This window comes from Microtus pennsylvanicus, chromosome 1, assembly GCF_037038515.1.
Source record: "Microtus pennsylvanicus isolate mMicPen1 chromosome 1, mMicPen1.hap1, whole genome shotgun sequence".
Lineage (NCBI taxonomy): Eukaryota > Metazoa > Chordata > Mammalia > Rodentia > Cricetidae > Microtus > Microtus pennsylvanicus.
The window spans coordinates 204892978-204912979 of record NC_134579.1 but is presented as its reverse complement, the minus strand read 5'-3'; the positions used below and the strand labels follow the sequence as shown (position 1 = coordinate 204912979).

At 42.3% G+C, this 20002-nt stretch overlaps 1 long non-coding RNA gene across 1 annotated transcript in view; it reads right to left on the bottom strand.

The window, feature by feature from the left end:
• Positions 1-374: 374 nt before the first annotated feature.
• LOC142835830 (uncharacterized) overlaps positions 375-20002 on the bottom strand; it is a 34655-nt gene continuing 15027 nt past the window's right edge. The window contains exons 2-3 of the long non-coding RNA XR_012907942.1: positions 7807-8029; positions 375-5731 (exon numbers count right to left, since the gene is read on the bottom strand). This is a non-coding gene — a long non-coding RNA (uncharacterized LOC142835830). The remainder of the gene's footprint in view (positions 5732-7806; positions 8030-20002) is intronic.

The window sequence follows — 20002 nt, the reverse complement described above, 5'->3', positions numbered from 1 at the left end:
GATGTTAGGCTCCAAATTTAGAAGCAGGAAAAATTTCCTTAACAGACTCAGATTCTAGGGGCAAAGTGTCTTATTTTGGCTCTGAGTTCAGAGATAAACAGATTCTTTCAATGACCCAGGATCAAAATCCAGGGTGTGTTTCCTTCACAGGCTTTGGGCTCAAGATACTCAGGGATTATGCCAGGGCTATGGATCACAGATCTTGCTGGGGCCTGGATCTCTCACAGGGAACCCAGAACCAAGCCTGCACACAGATCCTTAACAATGATGACAGGATTAAGAATTGGGGGAAGGAAAATTTCTTCAATAAATGCTCCTGAGGAGACTGGAAAACACCATGCAAAGGCTAAACCTGTACCTCACAGAACCCATCATACAAAAGCATCCTTAAAATGGACTGAAGATTTAAGTATAAAATCTGATATTGTAAAACTATTCCAAAAACTGTAACTCAAACATTTTGATATGTATTTTTGTAATGACATTTGAAACTGAACACAAAAATCACAGATAACAAAAGCAAAAATTAAAACATAAAATTATAAAGGTAGAGGCAAGAGGAAAAGCATATAAACAGAGGACCAGGCATAGTGCTTCATATCACCAGGGAAATGCCAGTCAAAGTCACAGCAAGTGCTGGGCAGGTAACTCAGTGGGTAAAGCACTTGCTTCCCTAGCTTGAGGACCTGAGGTGAGCTCTCAAGTACCATGTAAAAGTCAAGCATGGTAGTGTGGGTATGTAACTCAGCACTGTTGGGCAGAGATAGGTAAAATTTGGAGTGTCGTGGGCCAGCCAGTCTAGCTGAACTGAGAAACATCGGATCATGTCTTCAAAATAAGGTCCAGAGAAATAGAGGAAGTTGTTCAACATTGTTCTCTACTTATACATGCACATTCACAAAAACACATGGATGCATGTTCACTCACATACCATATAAGCAGATAGATATCCAAGCCCATAGTGTACATTGCCACACCTAGGCTTGTGCTGCTGAGTGCTGTAAGAAAGCAGGCTGAGTAAGCTATGAAGAGCAAGACAGTAACCTTTCCATGGCCTCTGCATCAGCTGCTGTCTCCAAGTTCCTGCCCTGCTTGAGTTTCAGCCTTGACTTCCCTCAATGGACTGTGACTGGGCATACAGAAGCCAAATAGACCTGTTCTTCAATTTGTTTTAGTCATGGTATGATGGGGGAGAGTCTTCTGTTTTGTGTTAATTTCATTGGTTAAATAAAGAGACTGCCTTTGCCCTTTGATAGGACAGAAAATTAGGTAGGTGGGGTAGACAGAACAGAATGCTGGGAAGAAGGCAGTGAAGGCAGTCGCCATGATTCTCCCACTCCAGACAGATGCAACTTAAGATCTTTCCTGGTAAGCCAGCTCGTGGTGCTACATAGAATATTAGAAATGGGTTAGATCAATATGTAAGAGCTAGCCAATAAGAGGTTATAACTAATGGGCCAGGCAGTGTTTAAAAGAATACAGTTTCCATGTAATTATTTCGGGTAAAGCTAGCCAGGTGGCGGGAAGTAGCCCGCTGCCACTCCTCACTACAATGGTATTTCATCACTGCAATAGAAACCCTAACTAAGACACAAGACAACTGAGTTCCAGGCCCAGAACCCACTGGGGGGATTAGGCCTCACTGGCAGAGGAAACAGATCTGCAAGAGGCTCAAAAGAACAGAGCAGTGGAGATTTTGTGGACAGAGCATCTTAACTCTGGACAGATGGATCCACAGTGGCTGGCCTTGTGGTTGACTGCAGTTGGACTTGTGAGAGCTTGACAGGTTCCAATGCAGACAGGTTCTAGTGGCCTTTTGTCCTGTGGGAGGATGCTAAGGTAGAGCCAATCTCCCATATTATTGTGAGGCAGTGACTGAAAAGGTTTGTTTGTCTGGGGACTCTAGATGGTCTTGATTGTCCATGTGATAAAACACTGAGACAGATAGTGAGTCTCAGGATTAGTAAGGGTCCATGTTGAAGGAGGGCTATAGACTCTGATAATCCAAAAACTGTAACATGGACAAGAACTAGTGTCTTGAGTGTGAGTTTAGGAAGATCTCCTAAGAGTTAGATAATCTGATAGGGACAAGGGAAGGGGGACTTAGAGTGGGAGAGGGAGGCCAGTGCAGAAGAAGGTGAGAAGAGGGTAGAGTGGAATACCAGAATTGATACAATTGTGTTGATAGGGAAATGCAGAAAATGAAGTCTCCTTAGGGAAGGTGGAGGAAGGTAAATCAGGAGAAGGAAGTAGGGAGGTAAAATAAAAATATGATACCTGGATAAACCACGAGGGGTCTTACTATTAACTAATTACCTAAAAATATAACAAATGTAATTCAATGTATAATTATACATATTTATTTTTAATTAACTTTTCTCATGGGGGCTGATGGTGCTCCCTCCAAGAGAATACCTAACAAAACCTCAATATCAGGTAAGAGAAGCCCTCCTTTGAGTTCTTGGTCAGCGCTATTTTAAAACTCCCAAAACATACAGTCTACTGCTGTTGCTATTGCCTACCTAACAGAGGTGGAAGGTAAGTCTCTATTGCTGAAGACACCATGCACTTTAGAAACAGGATCCAGATGCCCCTGAACTGCAACTGACCTAAAGTCATCCCTCTGAGGGACTACCTTTCATTGTTCCAAAAGGTGCCATGCAAACTTCCAAAGGAGGGAGGCAACCAACAGTTCCACCCAGCAATTGATGCCTATGGACCACATCAATGAGCAGCATGCCACAGTGACCCTTATAGGTACAGAAGTGGCACACATACCTTGGTGGTAACCAGAAGCTCTCTCGCTGAACTCAAGACTTGCTCAGGAAGAGGAACATCATGACAGTCCTTTGGGTGCTGCCACTCCCCCTTTCTATCAACCTCAACCAGATGAATCATGATGCTGTAGGCATGGAATTTCATGGTCTTTCGCCCTGTGTACATCACTTGGTCCCTTTTTTATTACCAGGTACTCTTTTCGTGATGTTCCCTGTAATGTAGAACAACTTGAACCAGAGATCTGAAGAAAACATGGTTATGTACACATACCTAGCATAGGGCACAGGATAACCAGATCTCCTTAGTGGGAGTGTCAAGTTTTTACTCCTGTGTATATAACTTATCAGTATCTAGGTCAGTGTGAGACAGACTAGGAAGACCCCCACCCTCCCTAAGTTATTTGGCTAGGAATTAAATTGTGTTAAGAATATATTTTGTAATACATATTAATTATAACATCCCTGTAGTAGGCAGAGATATGGGGCTTTTCCTCAGTATGCTGTGAATACCAATGGTTATTAAAGAAGCTGCTTTGGTCCTATGACAGGACAGAATATAGCTAGGCCAGAAAACCTCTGGCTCTTTCAGGAGATGGAACATTTGAATGAGATTTGTGAGCAGATTGCTGCAGCTTGCTTGATGGCAACTTGGACTGTCTGTGTGCCTGGAAGTGTTGTGGTGTGCATGGCTCATAGGTGCAAGTGGCCCCACCATGCTGGACTGGGTGGGGCAAGTAGGAAGTACCATATTTGACCTAGTAATGTTGCAGCTTAGATTCTTAGGAGCTTAGCATTTTAAGAAGTGCTCTGGCCAGAAAAAAATTACAGATATGCAATAAAGACATTTGAAATTTCTTACTTCATGGAAAAGTCTGCTGGATAGCATGGGCCTGTAGGCTGAAGATTGGATTCCCCAACAGTAGAGAAGAACATTGAATGACTGGCCAGGCAGTGAGATATCTCTGTCAATTCTAGAGTTTTGGAAATTGCTGACAATGCACTTCCTGTTTACTTAAGTAATATTATATCCTTCTGGAATCTTTGGTGGAGTTGAAGAATAGATAATTATTATTATAGTTTTCCTTAGCTATGATAAAAGATAAAGTAGGTATAATATTGTAACTGTAATTCTTGCTAGATAACTGTTTTCTTATATGCAATTTTACTGTGTTAAAGCCTTCCTTTTTGTTTAAACAGAAAAGGGGAAATGGTGTGGGAGGTCCTTCTGTCTATGTGCTGCTTTTATTGGTTAATGAATAAAGAAACTTCCATGGCCTATTGATAAGGCAGAACTTAGGTAGGCAGGGGAAACTGAACTGATTCTGGGAGAGAGAAGGCAGAGAGAGAGAGAGAGAGAGAGAGAGAGAGAGAGAGAGAAAGAGACTATGGAGCTGCCAGAATCAGACATGCTGAATCCTTGCCAGTAAGTCACTGCCACATGGCAATAAACAGATGAATAGAAATGGATTAAATTAATATAAGAGTTAGCCAATAAGAAGCTAGAGCTAATGGACCAAGCAGTGATTTAATGAATACAGTTTCTGTGTAGTATTTTGGGGCTAAGCTAGCCAGGTGGTAGGGAACCAACAAAGCAGGCCCTCCTTGCAACACTTAAGTAGTAGTATATCTTCCTGGAGTCTTTGATAGAGTTGAAGAATTTATAGTTATAATTATAGTTTTCTTAGTTATAATAAAGATAAAATAGATATAAATACTATAACTATAATTCTTGCTTGATTCCTGTTTTGCAATATGTAATTTTACTATGCTAAACCTTCCATTTAAATTAGACAGGAAAGAGGAGGTGATGTGTGATTTTCCTCAGACTGCTGTGAATACCACTGGTTAATAAAGAAGTTACTTTGGCCTATGACAGGGCAGAATATGGCTAAGTGGGGGAAACTAAATTGAATGCTGGGAGAGCATAGGCAGAGTCAGAGAGATTCCATGTCACTGCAGAGGGAGACAGGTGCTGGACCTTGCTGTTAATCCTCGAGCCTCATGGTAAAATACAAAATAATAGGATTGGGTTAATTTAAGATGTGAGAGATAGCTAGAAATATGCATAAACTAATAGGCCAAGCAGTTTGGTAATTAATATAGTTTCTGAGAGATTGTTTCAGTTCTATGTGGCCAAAAAACAAACAAGCAGTCTCTGCCAACAAGACAGTATTCTTTAGAACAAAATGATGTATTTATTGTTTAATTGTGACTATACATGATAGAAATATATATTCCATAACATAAAATATAATATTTTATAGTATCATCATTATTATAGCTTAATCTCTGTGACATGAACTGTAGTAATAAGGGCGGCGGGGCTGCATACCCAGCACCCCGGCTGCCTGGCTAGCTTATGCCCGAAATAACAACACACAAACTGTATTCATTCAATCACTGCTTGGCCCATTTCTATCTAGCCTCTTCTAGGCTAATTCTCACATATTAATTTAGCCCATTTCTAATATTCTATGTAGCACACCTAGGTGCGCTTACCGGGAAGATTCTAGCCTACGTCCATCCTGGGTCGGAGCTTCATCGCGTGCATCTTCCCAGGAGCGGGGGAGCATGGCGTCTCTCTGAGACGTCTGCTCCCGAGAGGAGAGCTGTCGAGTCTGAGCTCACTTCCTCATCCTCCCAGCGTTCTGTTCTGTTTACTCCTCCCACCTATCTTCTAACCAATGAGGGCCAAGCAGTTTATTTTTATTTAACCAATGACCTTCCTCCATCAATGAACTACATAGTCCATCAATATCCACATGTACACTGGGGACAGAGAACCAGGAAGCCACTCAGTCCTGCAGCCTGGCTGTCACTACAGTGACAATCTATCAGTAGAGGCTGGAAGGTTCTGGGAATCTCATGCTGCTGCGTCCATATCCTCCTGGTGCAGTTCTGTGGCAGCACTGCTCTCCACTGTGCTCAAAGAAGCTTCTTCTGCACATGCAGACCTGGGATGGAAGGAGAGTGAACTCACACTGGTTTCCTCTGACTCCACAGGGACACTTTTACACAAGTGCACTAGCACTCACACACGTGTGACACATACGCAGTGACAACCAATAAAAAGTAAAATAAAATAAGGACCCCAAAATATGGAAAATATAGGATTAAAATCCACTGTTGGAAATATACTGAAGCAGGGTCTCACTATGTAGACTAGGCTGATCTGGAACTCACAGTGATTCACCTGCATCTTCCTACACAGGATCAGGCTTAAAGGTGTGTGCCACCACACCTGACTGTTCCTTAGATTTTTTGGTATGCTATTAAAGTATTAGAACTTTACAACTGACTATTTCACCCAAATTAATTTGTAAAACCAGTGACATTAAGTACACAGACAATAATCAAATATCTCAGGTATCACTAAAGGAAACCTATAACAACTAGTCACAGTAAATGCAAACTGAGGACCAGTTGTGTAGTAGAAGTCTCTGGTAACTGTGACAGGAACCCAGACCTTACCACAACTGACTGCATGACGAAAGTGCCATTCAGGCCATAAAACTGAGCACATAGATAGCACTGACTGCAAAAATGAAAACAAAAGCCTAATCCATCCAAGCCCGTAGTTGAGGGAAAGTCTCTGAGTGTACTAACCTTGCTTTTTGGCTTCTATAGTTCCACTTCTGGCTAACTGTTCTTGTTCACTAAAGTATGTTGACCAAGAACATAGTTTTTGTGCTTGAAAGTTCTATCTGAGAAATGCTTGGTGCTACCCTGGAATCCCACACACCCTGTGTAGTTGCTGACCAGCTAATAAAGAGTTTTTGTTGATTTAAACCCATATCTGAGCAACCTTCTCTGGTGAGTATTCCACAACATTTCCGGATATCTCATGTAATTCCAGAGCAAGACCTCAAGACCATGGCGGTCTCAGAGTGCCTTGGAACAGGGATGAATGTGGTGGTCAAGGAGCTTCTAGGGCACTGGTTCTCCACCTGTGGGACACAACTGCTTTTGGGATTCACAGATCCTTTCAAAGGGGTCACACAACAGATATCCTCTATATTAGATATTTACATTACAATTCATAATAGTAACAAAATTAGTTATGAAGGAGCAACAAAATAATCTAATAACCTTATTACAATATGAGGAACTTATTAAAGGAAACATGTAGGAAGGTTGAGATCCACTGTCTTAAGGGCTGTGCAACATGAGTTCTGGGTCCCCAGGCTCCCTTTGATCAGTTCCTGCCTAATGCTACAGAGGGGTCTGACGTCTCCACCCCAAAAGGAAACAAATCAGAAATCCCCTGGTCTATCACCTCTGGAGGTGACAACAAAGATTCCATGAATGAGACATCTATATCCTTCCCCCAAGGCTCAGGAGCCATCATGAAGATGTCTTAGTCAGTGTTTACAGTAGTAAGGTTTTCTTTCTTTAGTTTATATATTTATTGTTATTTTATGTATATTCATCTCTAGTGTTTACTTTTATCCTCTGTTTATGGGTGGTTTCCTGCACATAAGCACGTGCACCACGTACATGCATGCTGGCAGAAGGCCGAAGAAACATCTGATTCTCTAGAGTTGAAGTTACAGACAGTTGTGAACCACCATGTAGGTTCAGGAAATTGAACCTTGTTTAGTTGAAAGAGCAGCCAGTTTGCTTAACCACTAAACCATACCAGATCTCCAGTCCCTAGAAAAGGTAATTTTTATTTATTTACTTTTTTTTTTACAAAGTTAGGGGATGGTAAGGGTTGATCTGGAAGGAGTGGGGCAAAGGATTAGCCATAAATATGATCAAAAGACATATATGGAGGCATAACAATCACAATGGATTAAAACAGTGAGTTCAAAGACAGGCTCCAAAGCTACAGAGAAACCCTGTCTTGAAGAAAACAAAAACAAACAACCAAACAAAACGTTGATTTTAAAAAAGCTAAAATAACAATTAAGGGCCACCGGATGAGGACAAGATGGAAACTTTTTTTGCAGTAGGTGTGGGAACCGCACAGGGACAAGTGCGGGTAAATTCCAGTGCATTCTGCAGAGAACCAACAAAAGGCACCGACCTTATTCTGTCTACATCTCTCCTGATTCTGTTGCCAAGAGTTGCTGAAGGTGCAGCTGCCGCAGCTGGTGTTGAGTGTGGTGAAGGGACCGCGTGGTGTGGGAGCCCAGGGCAACAGTGTCCTCCCTCTCAATTCACAGTCCGAGTGCTCCAAGTGCCCAAGAGCGATGGGGAACATGGTTCCCAGGGAGGGAGGACCAGAGCCACAGTGCCCAGAGGGATCCCTGGAAGAAATATAGGAAAAGACAGGAACTAGGATCCTGCATGATTGGAACACTTAAAGGACTGAACTCACAGCCCTATTACCCTGGGCATTGCAAATCTCTCTGTGGGGCCCCCTGAGGGACTGTTCTGAGAAATCCCCCATTTTTTCCAGAGCTCCAGTGACATCTGTAGGTAGCCGGGTCTCAGGAAGGAACCATGGCAAAGGAACTAACGTCCATGTGCAATCATTCTCACAATCTGAGCCTTTTGGTTCTACTCGGTTACTTGGGGACCAAGTTGCCAAGGTCAAAATGGAGGGTTGCTGGGGAAATGGAGACAGACCTGGCTCTAAGCCAGGAAGTTCACAATACCCTTAGGCTAGCTGGAAGTTCTTGGGTACATCTCGTCCCCTTCTTCATCACTCCAGCCTCCTGGCTCTTCCTGGACCTACCTCACCCAGGCTTTTGTTGATTAAAGAACTTCGGGGAAAAGTTATATTGAGCCCTAGGTGGCAGAAGGGAGTGCTTGTGACACGTGCCTTCATCACCACTGGGTCGGGGAGAGAGGGGTCACAGGATGACTAAAATCCTGTCGCCAGGACAGAATGTGGTAGGTACAGTACAAGACCTCCCTGGGAGGCAGTCTCAGCTCAACTGGACCTAAGGCATGCTACTCTCTGAAGACTGTCTTCCCAGGATTCCTTACAATCCTGGTGGATTCCATCCACCATTCTGGGACCTCTTTGTCCTTGAACTTTCTTTCCCACCTTCCTAAAGTATCCTCCAGCACCTGACAGTAGATGCTTCCAGGGACAAGGCCACAACCACATACCTGTTGCTTTTTTCCCTCTTAGTTAATTATTGTTGTTTTAAGCAGGATTTCACACATTAGCCTACATTATAAAATTGCAACAATCCCTCCTATTCCTCAGTTTACCAAATGCTAGGATTACAACTTTGTGCCACTGGGCTCAACTTCAGTTACCATGAGACTCAACAACCACCATCACTATTCGAGCAGGAAGCATGGCAGCAGGCAGGCATTGTGACTGGAGGTGCAAACTTAGAGCAAACATATTTTTAGTTCAGCTTGTTCTGGTAAGGTTTGGTTTGAGTTTATGAGACAAGGACTCACTGGTTGTCCTAGAACTTTCTATGGAGCACAGGCTGGCCTCAAACTCAGAAAGATCCACCTGCCTCTGCCTCTCATGTGCTAGGATTAGAGCCCTGTGAAATCATGCCCAGCTGAGAGCCCACATCATAAACCTTAAGCATGGTCCAGAGATGAAGAAACAGGAATGGGTTTCAAAGCCACACCCCAAGTGACATACTTCTTTCAGCCAGGCCATACCTCCTAAACGTATCCAAACAGTTGCCCCTAACTGGGAACCAAGTATTCAAACACCATACTCTATAAAAGACAGGTTCATTCTAATAACCACACCAGACATCCACAATAGCATCTCGGGGTTAGTATCTGAGTGACAGGGCAGTAATGAAGCAATACAGAAAGAATGAGTGGACTTGCTGTGGGGCTTAATGGTCATTTTTGTTTGGACATGATTGGTCCTCTGTTGTATGAGCTGTGGTGGGCTGCTTCCCGCCACCCGGCTAGCTTTACCAGAAATAATTACACAGAAACTGTATTCATTTAAACACTGCCTGGCCCATTAGTTCCGGTCTCTTATTGGCTAATTCTCACATCTTGCTTTAACCCATATTTAATAATCTGTGTAGCACCACGAGATGTGGCTTACCAGGAAAGATCTTAACCTGAGTCTGTGTCAGGTGGGAGAATCATGGCAACTGTCTGACTCGGCTTCTTTTCCCCAGCATTCTATTCTGTTTACTCCGCCTACCTAATTTTCTGTCCTATTAAAGGGCCGAGGCAGTTTCTTTATTTAACCAATGAAATCAACACAAAACAAAAGTCTCTCCCATATCAGTCCTCCTAAAAAGATAATCTCAGTCTGTATTGGAGGTGGTTCAGCTTTAATTGTTTTTAGATTTATTTTCTTTTAACAGCATGTATGTATGTGCACCACATATGTTCCTGGTGCAATCAGAAGTCAAAAGAAGGCATCAGATCTCCTAGAACTGGAGTTACAGGCAGTAGTGTGCCACCATGTGAGGTTGCTGAGAATCAAACCTACATCCTTTTCAAGAACAATGCCCTTAATCACTGTACCACCTCTCTAGCCCCAATGGTTCAGATTAAACATGAGCACAGGAGTCGAGGTTTTCATGTGACAGCAGCTTTCACCTTCTTGATTATCTGTTTTGTCTTTAAATATTAAAATCCAGACACATCTGGATTGTCTAACCATCTATCTATATTTAGAATCTTGATGTTATCTTAGCCATGACCCCCTTAAGCAGTTAGTCTTCAAAGTGGGCCCCCCTTACTCATCAATGGACCACTGTCCTTGATGCTACTGCCTTTTGACCACTCTACTTGATGGGATTTTTCTGTACCATATTTCCTGGGATTTAAGAACACAGTGTCCTAACCCCACCCCAGCCTTGAACAATCACCATCCCTGAACTGCCAGCATTGCCAGTGCCATTCTTTCTGGCCCTTCTCACTGTGCTTCCCAACAGGGATGCTCCAGTGTTGGCAGAGACTGTTCGTTCATTTATCAGCCACCCAGACACTATATTAATTACAACACTGCTCGGCCAATTAGCTCAGGATTCTTATTAATTAAGTCTTATCTCTTACACTAACCCATATTTCTTGTCTGTGTTAGCCATGTGGCTTGGTACCTTTTTATCAATCACCAAGGCATTCTCATCTTGCTTCTTCTGCATCTGGGTGATGACTGTAGACTGAACTTTTCCTCTTCCCAGATTTTCCTATTCTGGTTGCCCCACCTATATATCCTGTCTGGCTACTGGCCAATCAGCATTTTATTAAATAAATACAAGTGACAAATCTTTACATGGGTACAAGACCATTGTCCCATAGTATTTCCACGTTTTTCCTTTCAAACAAGAACTCTAAATCTAATCTCCTTTGTTTAGCATTTTTCCTGACCATTATCCAAAACAACTATCATCAACAGTATAAAAAAAGACAAATATCCAGAATCCATTTTTTGTGTGTGGGGTAGTTATGGGTATAGTTTTCTAGGCTACTTCCTGCTGATTGGGGTGTTGATAATCTTATGGGGATCTAAAGAAAATTTAGGATTATGATCAAGTCCTGACAAGAATATTCTGTGAGGCTTGACCATCTCAGCCAGCAGTCTTGAGACTGTTCTGGATATAGAACTCAGAGGAAACGCCAACACAGGTCCTCTGAAATGTTGGATCATCTGTGCCATCTGGTCCTATCGGAGATTTTTCAGGATGTCTTCCTTGATCAAACCTGATTTTTCTTAACTTGCAATAAATCTAAGGCTTCTTATTTCCTGTGGAAACAAAAGCAAAACCTCTTCTCCAAAGTAACATATCTTTTTACTTAGGTTTTTAACTCAAGACATTTTCAAAATATATATGTTGGATTAGTCCTGCAGCATTTATAATCAAATGTCTTTTAGCAGCTTTACTCCTTCCTCAGTCATCAAACAATTCTAAGACAAGCCGGGTGGTGGTGGCGCACGCCTTTAATCCCAGCACTCGGGAGGCAGAGGCAGGCGGATCTCTGTGAGTTCGAGACCAGCCTGGTCTACAAGAGCTAGTGCCAGGACAGGTTCCAAAGCTACAGAGAAACCCTGTCTCGGAAAACCAAAAAAAAAAAAAAAAAACAATTCTAAGACAACACAATAACATACAGTATCTAGACTCTCTGTGTATTTTCCATCTTTACGTGGCTTTATTTTAAACTCCATTTATTTATTTTATTTTATTTTTTATTTTTGGTTTTATTAGAGTGGGTTTCTCTGTGTATCTTTGGCTATTCTGGAAATCACTCTTCAGACGAGGTTGTCATTGATACATAATAAAATATTGACATATAAAATTATTATTAAAAATAATTAATATATTATTATATAGTAAAATATTAATGTATAAATTATATTAATTTATAAAATAAGATAATTTATATATAATTTATATTAATATATTAATACAGTTTATATTGTTTTAATCTTAACCTTATTTAATTATTATATACTTTGGCAATGTCTATCCTGGGAAATATTCTATGTACAGATTAAAAATAATATTGTGGGGCTGGAGAGATGGCTCAGAGGTTAAGAACACTGGTTGCTTTTCCAGAAGATCCAAGTTCAATTCCCAGCACCCACATGGCAGCTTACAATTGCCTGTACCTCCTGCTCCAGAAGATGGACACCCTTGTACAGACATATATGCAAGAAAAACATGAATGTACATGAAATAAATGATTTTGAGAAATGGCAAGCATGATCATAAGAAAATAATATAGGTTATATAGTTTGGAGTCAGAATGGTTCACAGTAGAGGTCCACATCCTGTTTCCTTACAGAAATCTGGTTGTTCTTTCCATTATTGAAAGCGAGGAATTGGACCGGGGTGGAGGCACATGATTTTAATCCCATACTGTGGAGGCAAAGGCTGGTGGATCTCTGTGACTTCAAGGCCAGCCTTGAATGGTCTCAGAAAAGAAAAATAAATAAATAAAGACAACAAAAGCAAGGAATTAAAACCTCGGTCACCATGCTGCTATGCATTTCTCACTGCAGTCATAACATTTGCTTCATTCAAATTATTATTCATTTAAATAAGCAGATGTTTATGACTGTGATGTGCTGCTATTGAACATATCCTTTTGTCATTATGTAATTAATGTCTCTGCCATTTAAGATATCATGTTAGCAGCATAAAGCAGATAATATAACTAAAACATGAGAAATGGACTTGGAAAGACATTTACCTTAAGATGATACATAAATGATCAATAAGCACATGAAAACATTCAACGGTGTTTAGAATATGTAACTCAAGATAACAGTGAGGGGCATCCGTGTGTGTTAGGGTGGCTACTACAAAATAAATATCTTCAAGGATTTGGATATGGAGAAATAGTAGTTCTCATGGACTGTTGTTGGGGTATTTTCTTTCTTTCTTTCTTTCTTTCTTTCTTTCTTTCTTTCTTTCTCTCTTCTTTCTTTCTTTCTTTCTTTCTTTCTTTCTTCTTTTCTTTGCTTTTGAGATAGGTAGTCAGAGTATAGCCCTGTCTTTACTCGAAAATGCTAATATGCAATGTAGATTAGTCTGTCAATCTTGTATCTTTCATGACTTCAAAACTAGTAACACACCAAGTTCAGCTGACAGGTCAAGATATCACCTGGTCCCACTGATTCATATATCTATGTGCTGAACCTGGGGAAATTCTTTCCTGTTGTCCCTCAATGGTGGTGCTCTGTTATAGACCACAAATGCTTCCTCAGCCCTAACCTGATCAGGCAATAGTGATTTTTAGACCAAATACTACACTAATAGCCTCATCCCAATTCCTAATAAAGCCCTTTCTCCCCCTGCTCAGGAACCTCTGGAACTCGCTATCCACATTAATGTCAGAATTCTTATTTTCCAAGGATTCACGATAATGGCCCATTAAACACTGAGAGAGTATTCAATAGTGTTTCCAGCCCTGAATTCCAAAGTCCTCATCCCCAAAGCAACACAATTAGGTTACCACAGAAATAGCCCACTTCTCTGGGGCCAATTTCTGCCTGATTTTGTTCCTGTCACTGTGACAAAACACCATGACCAAAAGCAACATGGAGGAGAAAGGCTTTACTTGGCACCTAATTCCAATTCAGTTATAGTTACAGTCCAGTTCAGAGCTGTGTCAGGTTGACAGAGTGAACCTTCACAGAGTGCATGGAAAATTCTTCTCAATTCTTTTCTGAACCCCTACTCTCTCCCAAATAGCTCCTCTATTAAGTGTTTGATCTAGACCTCAAAAGTTTCTCTGTGGTTGATGGGGATGAAACACAGGGCATTGCAAATGAAGTGTAGGATTCAATACCCACCCAGAAAACTTCTCTTTAGGACAGAGATGGTTACAGAAAAACCACAACCAATCAACATGCAGTGCTATGGAGTCCAGTCCCAGTGGTTACATCTAAAAACCTCTCCCTTACCATAGGCACGGAGGGTATTGCAGACTGTGGACTGGCAAGATTGTAAGAGCCAGAGGAGCAGGGACTTTGCTGTGAGTAGCATCAGAAGCCACTACAGTGAAGTCTCACCAACCAGACTGTGAGCTGATGTGACCTGAACAAGGAGGAGAGCAATGACCACACCAACTGCTTGGGTAGGAGGAGCCCAGGATGACTCAACCCTACCAGAGACCTACAGGCAAATGAGTAAAGATGGGAGAAGGGGAGGTAGCTTTCCCCAGAGAAGAGCACAACAACTAGTTGCCCAGTGCCAAATGTTAGTCCTGAAAACATACATACATGTAACAGTATATAGACTCAACAGGTTCTATTTGGGGATATATACATATATACAAGTATATATATGCACACAATAGCAATTGATGGAAAAGAGACCATGAATTTGAGAAAAGAGCAAAGAGGCGTATATGGGAAGGTTTTGAGGGAGGAAAGGGAATGGGATATATTTTAATTAAAATATAATCTCAAAAATAAACAAAGACATTAATCCTCTATCTTTCCTGAAATTGAGTGAATCAGGCTTTATAGGGACAATACTTAATTCTAAAAGCTTCTCTTACTGCCAAAGTGATATTGGAAATGAAAACAAGAACATTATCCAACTGTAGGGACTAAGAAAGTCCAACCAAGGAATGATGTGTTCTGTGAGGACAGTGGGTCCCCCTCAGACCCTGTCTTTTATGGTAGTGATGTCAACCTCTTGTATGAGAACATGTAAATAAAATCAGTTTGTCAATCATGCACACACTGGGAGGAGGGACAGAGATGAAGCGAATGTCTTAGTCTGTCCTTGTGTCCCTCAGTAAGATATGGTTCCGATAGAAAGCCAAAGATTTGTACATCTAAGTCATTCAGTCAAGCTGTGGTCCTGTCCACCTGTGGCCTATTCTCAGTCCCCCTCCCCCTCAGTCTGAAAAGTGATCTGACAGGTCATTAGAAGTGTGTGACATCTCTTCCCAGGACACAAGTTGTCCCTCTGCCTGCAGCCCTCTCCTTACCCAAGTGTTAGTGGGGGGGGGGTTCTGTCATGTCCCATAGCCGTTCAGTCCCAGAGAAACACACAGATGTCTACATTAATTATAAACTGATTGGCCTATTAGCTCAGGCTTTCTTATTGACTAATTGTTATATCTTACATTAACCTATAATTCTTGTCTCTGTTATCCACATGGCATGGCGTGGTAACTTTTATCAGTGAGGCATTCTCATCTTGTGTCCTCTGTGCCTGGGTGACACCTGCAGACTGAGCCTTTCCTCTTCTCAGAATTCTCCTGTTCTGGATGCCCCACCTATACTTTCTGCCTGGCTACTGGCCAATCAACATTTTATTAAACCAGTACAAAGTGCAAGACCATTGCCCCACAGCACTCCAGCATGAGATTCCTAGAGAAATTCTAGGCTCCTTGAGGTCTAGTGTTTCCATACTCTGTAGATGGAGAGACTCGAGTAATCTTTAGTCTATCTGCTTTTATTTCATTCTTTATTTTTTGTTTCATTTTTGTGTTTATTTTTGTTTAGCTTATTGCTTTGGGTTGTTGATACAGGGTCTCTCCGTGTATCCCTGGATGTCCTGAAACTGAATTTGTAGACCAGGCTGCCCTTGAAATCATAGATATCATTATGCCTCTGTTTCTTCAGTGTTGCAATTAAAGGCAAGAATATCTACATTTCTTCCAGACAGGTTACAGAGGGACAGGGGAGTCGGGTGAGAGACAACTGGAGGGGGTAAGAGGGAATATGGAAAAGAATATAATGAGAAGGAGTTTGGATGAGAGAAGGGCAGCCATGACGTCCAAGAAGAATTGGAAAGGGGTGTTAGGAGGAGGAGTTGGGAGGAAGGTCTGGAGTGGAGGCAGTGAAGCAACAGAAAAGAGGAGGGAAATGAAGAAGAATACGGGGAGGCCTAAAGGGAGGGGAGGCTGCTGGGACGGGTCAATGTAGAGAATGGGTGAGGACTGTGTTGGAATCCAAGGCAGCTGTGTGAAGGTGAACAAGGCTAAGAGTGCAGGCATGGTGAGCCAGACCAAAGGTGGCAAGAGCATCCAGGGAACACGGTGTTGTTGTGGTAAGGGTAGAGAGTGAAGCAAGGGAAGGATGGATGGGAGGAGGAGACTAAGGCAGTGTGGGCTGTAGTGGAGCTGAGGTTTGAGAGGGAGGAGAGAGCTAAGAGGGTAAGGACCACAAGGGTACAGAGAAATTGAAGGCAGAAATGAGAGTATGGTAAGGAATAGGATAAAAGGCACTACCACACCACATTAAAAGGTCAAGAGGGGAATGAGGATGGCTTGGGGAGAGAATAAGGCATTGAGGTATAGGGGTTGTAGGGTCAAGATAAAGGGGTAAAGGAGGAAAGCAGCCAGTGAGAGTTTGAGGGCTGCCAGCAGAGCAGAGAGGGCCCTAAAATTGGGGCTAAAAAGAAGGAAATAATCTGTGTGCAGCCCTAAACAGTAGGGGTAGGACAAGGCAGAGTCGGGGGAGAGGGGTGTTGGTGGGAGTTAGTGGAAGGCAAGACCAGCCAAGCTTGGGTACTTGGACAGGGACTGGGAGGATGTGAAGAAACCCCTCAAACAGTCACTAATACTTCCTCTCTGGCTGCAGGTAATGACTGCTGCACAGGCCAAAAGCACTGACTTTATTCCTGACTTTCTACCATGCTTCAGCTGCTTTGGGTCTCCTGGGCAGCAGTCACTTTGTATGGGGAAAAGACCACATGGAACAGGAGGCCTGGGGACACCAGAGCCACAGAGCCCAGGCAGCTCAGCTTCTGTCCAGGTGCCATGGCCTCTCAGGAGAGGACTTGAGCCTTCCAGAGCCACTCCTGGTTGCTGATGTAACCACAAAACCTCTAAGACAAAAAGTGAAGGAGTGTGACAGACAAAACCTGAACAGCCTGAGGTCACAGCCCTGATTCTGAAATTTTCCTGAATGTCATCAGCAAGAAGCTAGTGTTTATTACAGTGCCCTTCACATCTAAGGCTGAGTTTAGAGAAGGAATACCATGATCTCTGCCAATCACCAAGCTCATTAAGTGCACCTTGGCTCTGAGCCCACAGTGTTGGAGTACAGCCCAGGAGTTTTGGTGATTGAACAACAGATCTTAAGGGGACAGAGGATTACAGTACCAGGAAGGAAGGATGCTCCTACCTGAGCTGATGATCCTGGATCACCACCCCTCTCTTCCAACCCTCACAGGCTCCTTCTGGAATACTGTACAGTCCAGACCTTGGGGTATGCTCTCTAACTCACCACATACTCGTTCCCTTAGAGGCTTTCAGAAAAGCTGAGAAATTACAGCAGGAATGTGAAACAGGGCTAGAGAAAATGAAAGTCTGATGTGGCATTCCTGGCCTCCTCAGACACACTAAGAACTGCACATCCTGTTGGTAAACAACCCTCACCCTCACTCCAAATCTAGGAGACAAAGAACAATGCAACCACCATGGTTGTTCTCACCTTCTATTTAGTTGACATTCTGAATGGATATCACATGCATAGTTTTGTCTCCCAACATTGCCATATCTGACCACACACTTCAACCTTCTGTTCACATGTAGAATCAAGTAGAGTGTGAAGTTCTGGTTTTTACAATTAGAAAAGGAAATATGCATTAACTTACTCCTGTTTATATCTTTAAGGTTTCTGTACATGTCAGAGTCTATTGAAAGGTTTGTCCATGGAGGAAGCACTTTGTGAGAGGACTGAGCTTCAAACAACCCCTTGGGAGTGTGAGGTGTCAAGGGATTGCTTGGAGAGGTTTGGGTGGAGCCTCGTGGCTCTTTTGGTTTTCTTCTACTCTTTTTCCCAGTTTCTGGAACAAGACGGGCTCTTTCCCACAATGCAGCTTCCCTTGGAACTACTGAAGATACTTCCCTCTCTGATGGCCTCCCTCATCTTCCCAGAATGCATGCTGGTTAAAATTCAAGCTAAGTTCTGCCCAAGGTCTCTCTGATCAAGAGAACACATGAGCTGGAGAGGTCATAGACCCTGGAGGAGCACCTAAAACTGTCATATTCCTATACCAACACAGATTCTAATTATATTTTAAATACATATCCTTGTACCCTCCCACAGGCAAGTGTATCTCTATGGCCAGGGCTGTTGGCATATACCTGTAATCCCAGAATTTGGGAAGCAGAAGTCCAAGGATCACTGAGGCCAAGGTCAGCTTGGTTTACATAGCAAGTTCCAGGACAGCCAAATCTACCTAATGAGACATCCTCTCAAAAAAGAAAAAAAAAAAGGAAGGAAGAAAGAAAGGAAGGAAAATGGGGAAAGGTATATTAATATATAAGAAAAATAAAGAGCATCTCTCCATATCATCAAAAAGCTGCTATTGTTTTGCAGCGAACAGAGATTGTTATGAAGATTTACATGTGTTTGAAATGCAGAGAATAAGTGACCTTGTGTGCCCAACCAAACCTGATACATCTACAGTGCAAAGCCTACACCTAAGACTCGGGAAATACTGGAGGAAAGTGATGGAAAGATTTTTAAGAGGCAGAGGACCAGAATGCTTAAGGCCAGTGTCTCCTAGCCATCCCAGGGATGCCATACCCATGAAATCTTGACAATATGACTGTCTAAGGACCACCTGCATAATGGCAATATCAATTGACATGCCTTGTGCATAGAAGAAATTTTATAGGGCCCTGACTCTACTTGACAAGCTATGGGCTGCCAGTGATTGCTGAGAGAGTGGAAAAGGACCTTCTCCAACCACCAGTCCTCCAAAAGGTTATCCAATTACAAGTGATCAATCATCAACTCACAGACATACCAGCACTACTAAATGTTGTGTGTCTGTGTGTATTTTATGCAATGATAATGATTAAAGATGAGGTCATGAATAAGAGAAAGTCAACAGAAGGAGGGCAAGGAGTTGAGGGGACAACGGGAGGGTAGAAATGATGAAATAACAGGACAGAAGGAGGGTAGAAACGATGTAATTACAGTACTCACAAAATTCTAAGAAACTCTTCATTTTGAATTATTTTTTAAAAAAGGACAGAGAACTTACCAGATATATAGTTCTCTCTTAAGAAATGTCCCACTGTCCCCAAAAGAAATATACAACCTGGGAGCAAGGGCCTAAGCATTGTCTTTCACCTTTACCCTGTTATCTTAATTGATTTTGGCTCCCAGTTATGAGCTATTAAATGTGGAATATGACAGTTGGATTGGTACTGAAGAAGAAATAGTCATGTGACTGCTTGGAGATTGACCAAAAATCAATTTTTAAATAAGTTTCGACTCAGTCAAGACCCAGGTTTAAGTAGTGAGTAGCTCGACAAACTCAGAAGAAGACACAAGGGCATTATCTTGACTGAGCATAAATATTTGTTATTTAAGCAAGTAGCTTTTCAATGGTGATGCTTTCATAGAGAACAAAAAGCCTTGTGCACACAAAGAAGCACTGGAGAAGCAGGAAAGTTAGACATATAGCTTACCTCTTCAAAGGGATGAGCTGTGAAGCTGCTCTACCTGAAATCTAGGAATGAAGCCCTTTAACAACCTAGTTATCCTTTGCTTTCAGATGAGGGATGTTCTACCTTATCTCTCAGAATTTATGTCGTTACTTATCCAAGACCTTCTTCTCTGGTGTGGGAGTCCCCTCTGTGTGCTGTGATTACCATTAATGAATAAAGAAACTGCCTTGGCCTGATGATAGGGTAGAACATAGGCAGGCAGGGAAGACAGAACTGAATGCTGGGAGAAAGAAGGGCAGAGTCAGAGGGACACTATGGAGCTACCATCAGAGATAGACGTGCTGAAACTTTGCTGGTAGGCCATGACCTCGTGGTGACACACAGATTAATGGAGATGGGTTAAATGTAAGAGTTAGCCAATAAGAAGTTAGAGCTAATGGGCCAAGCAGTGA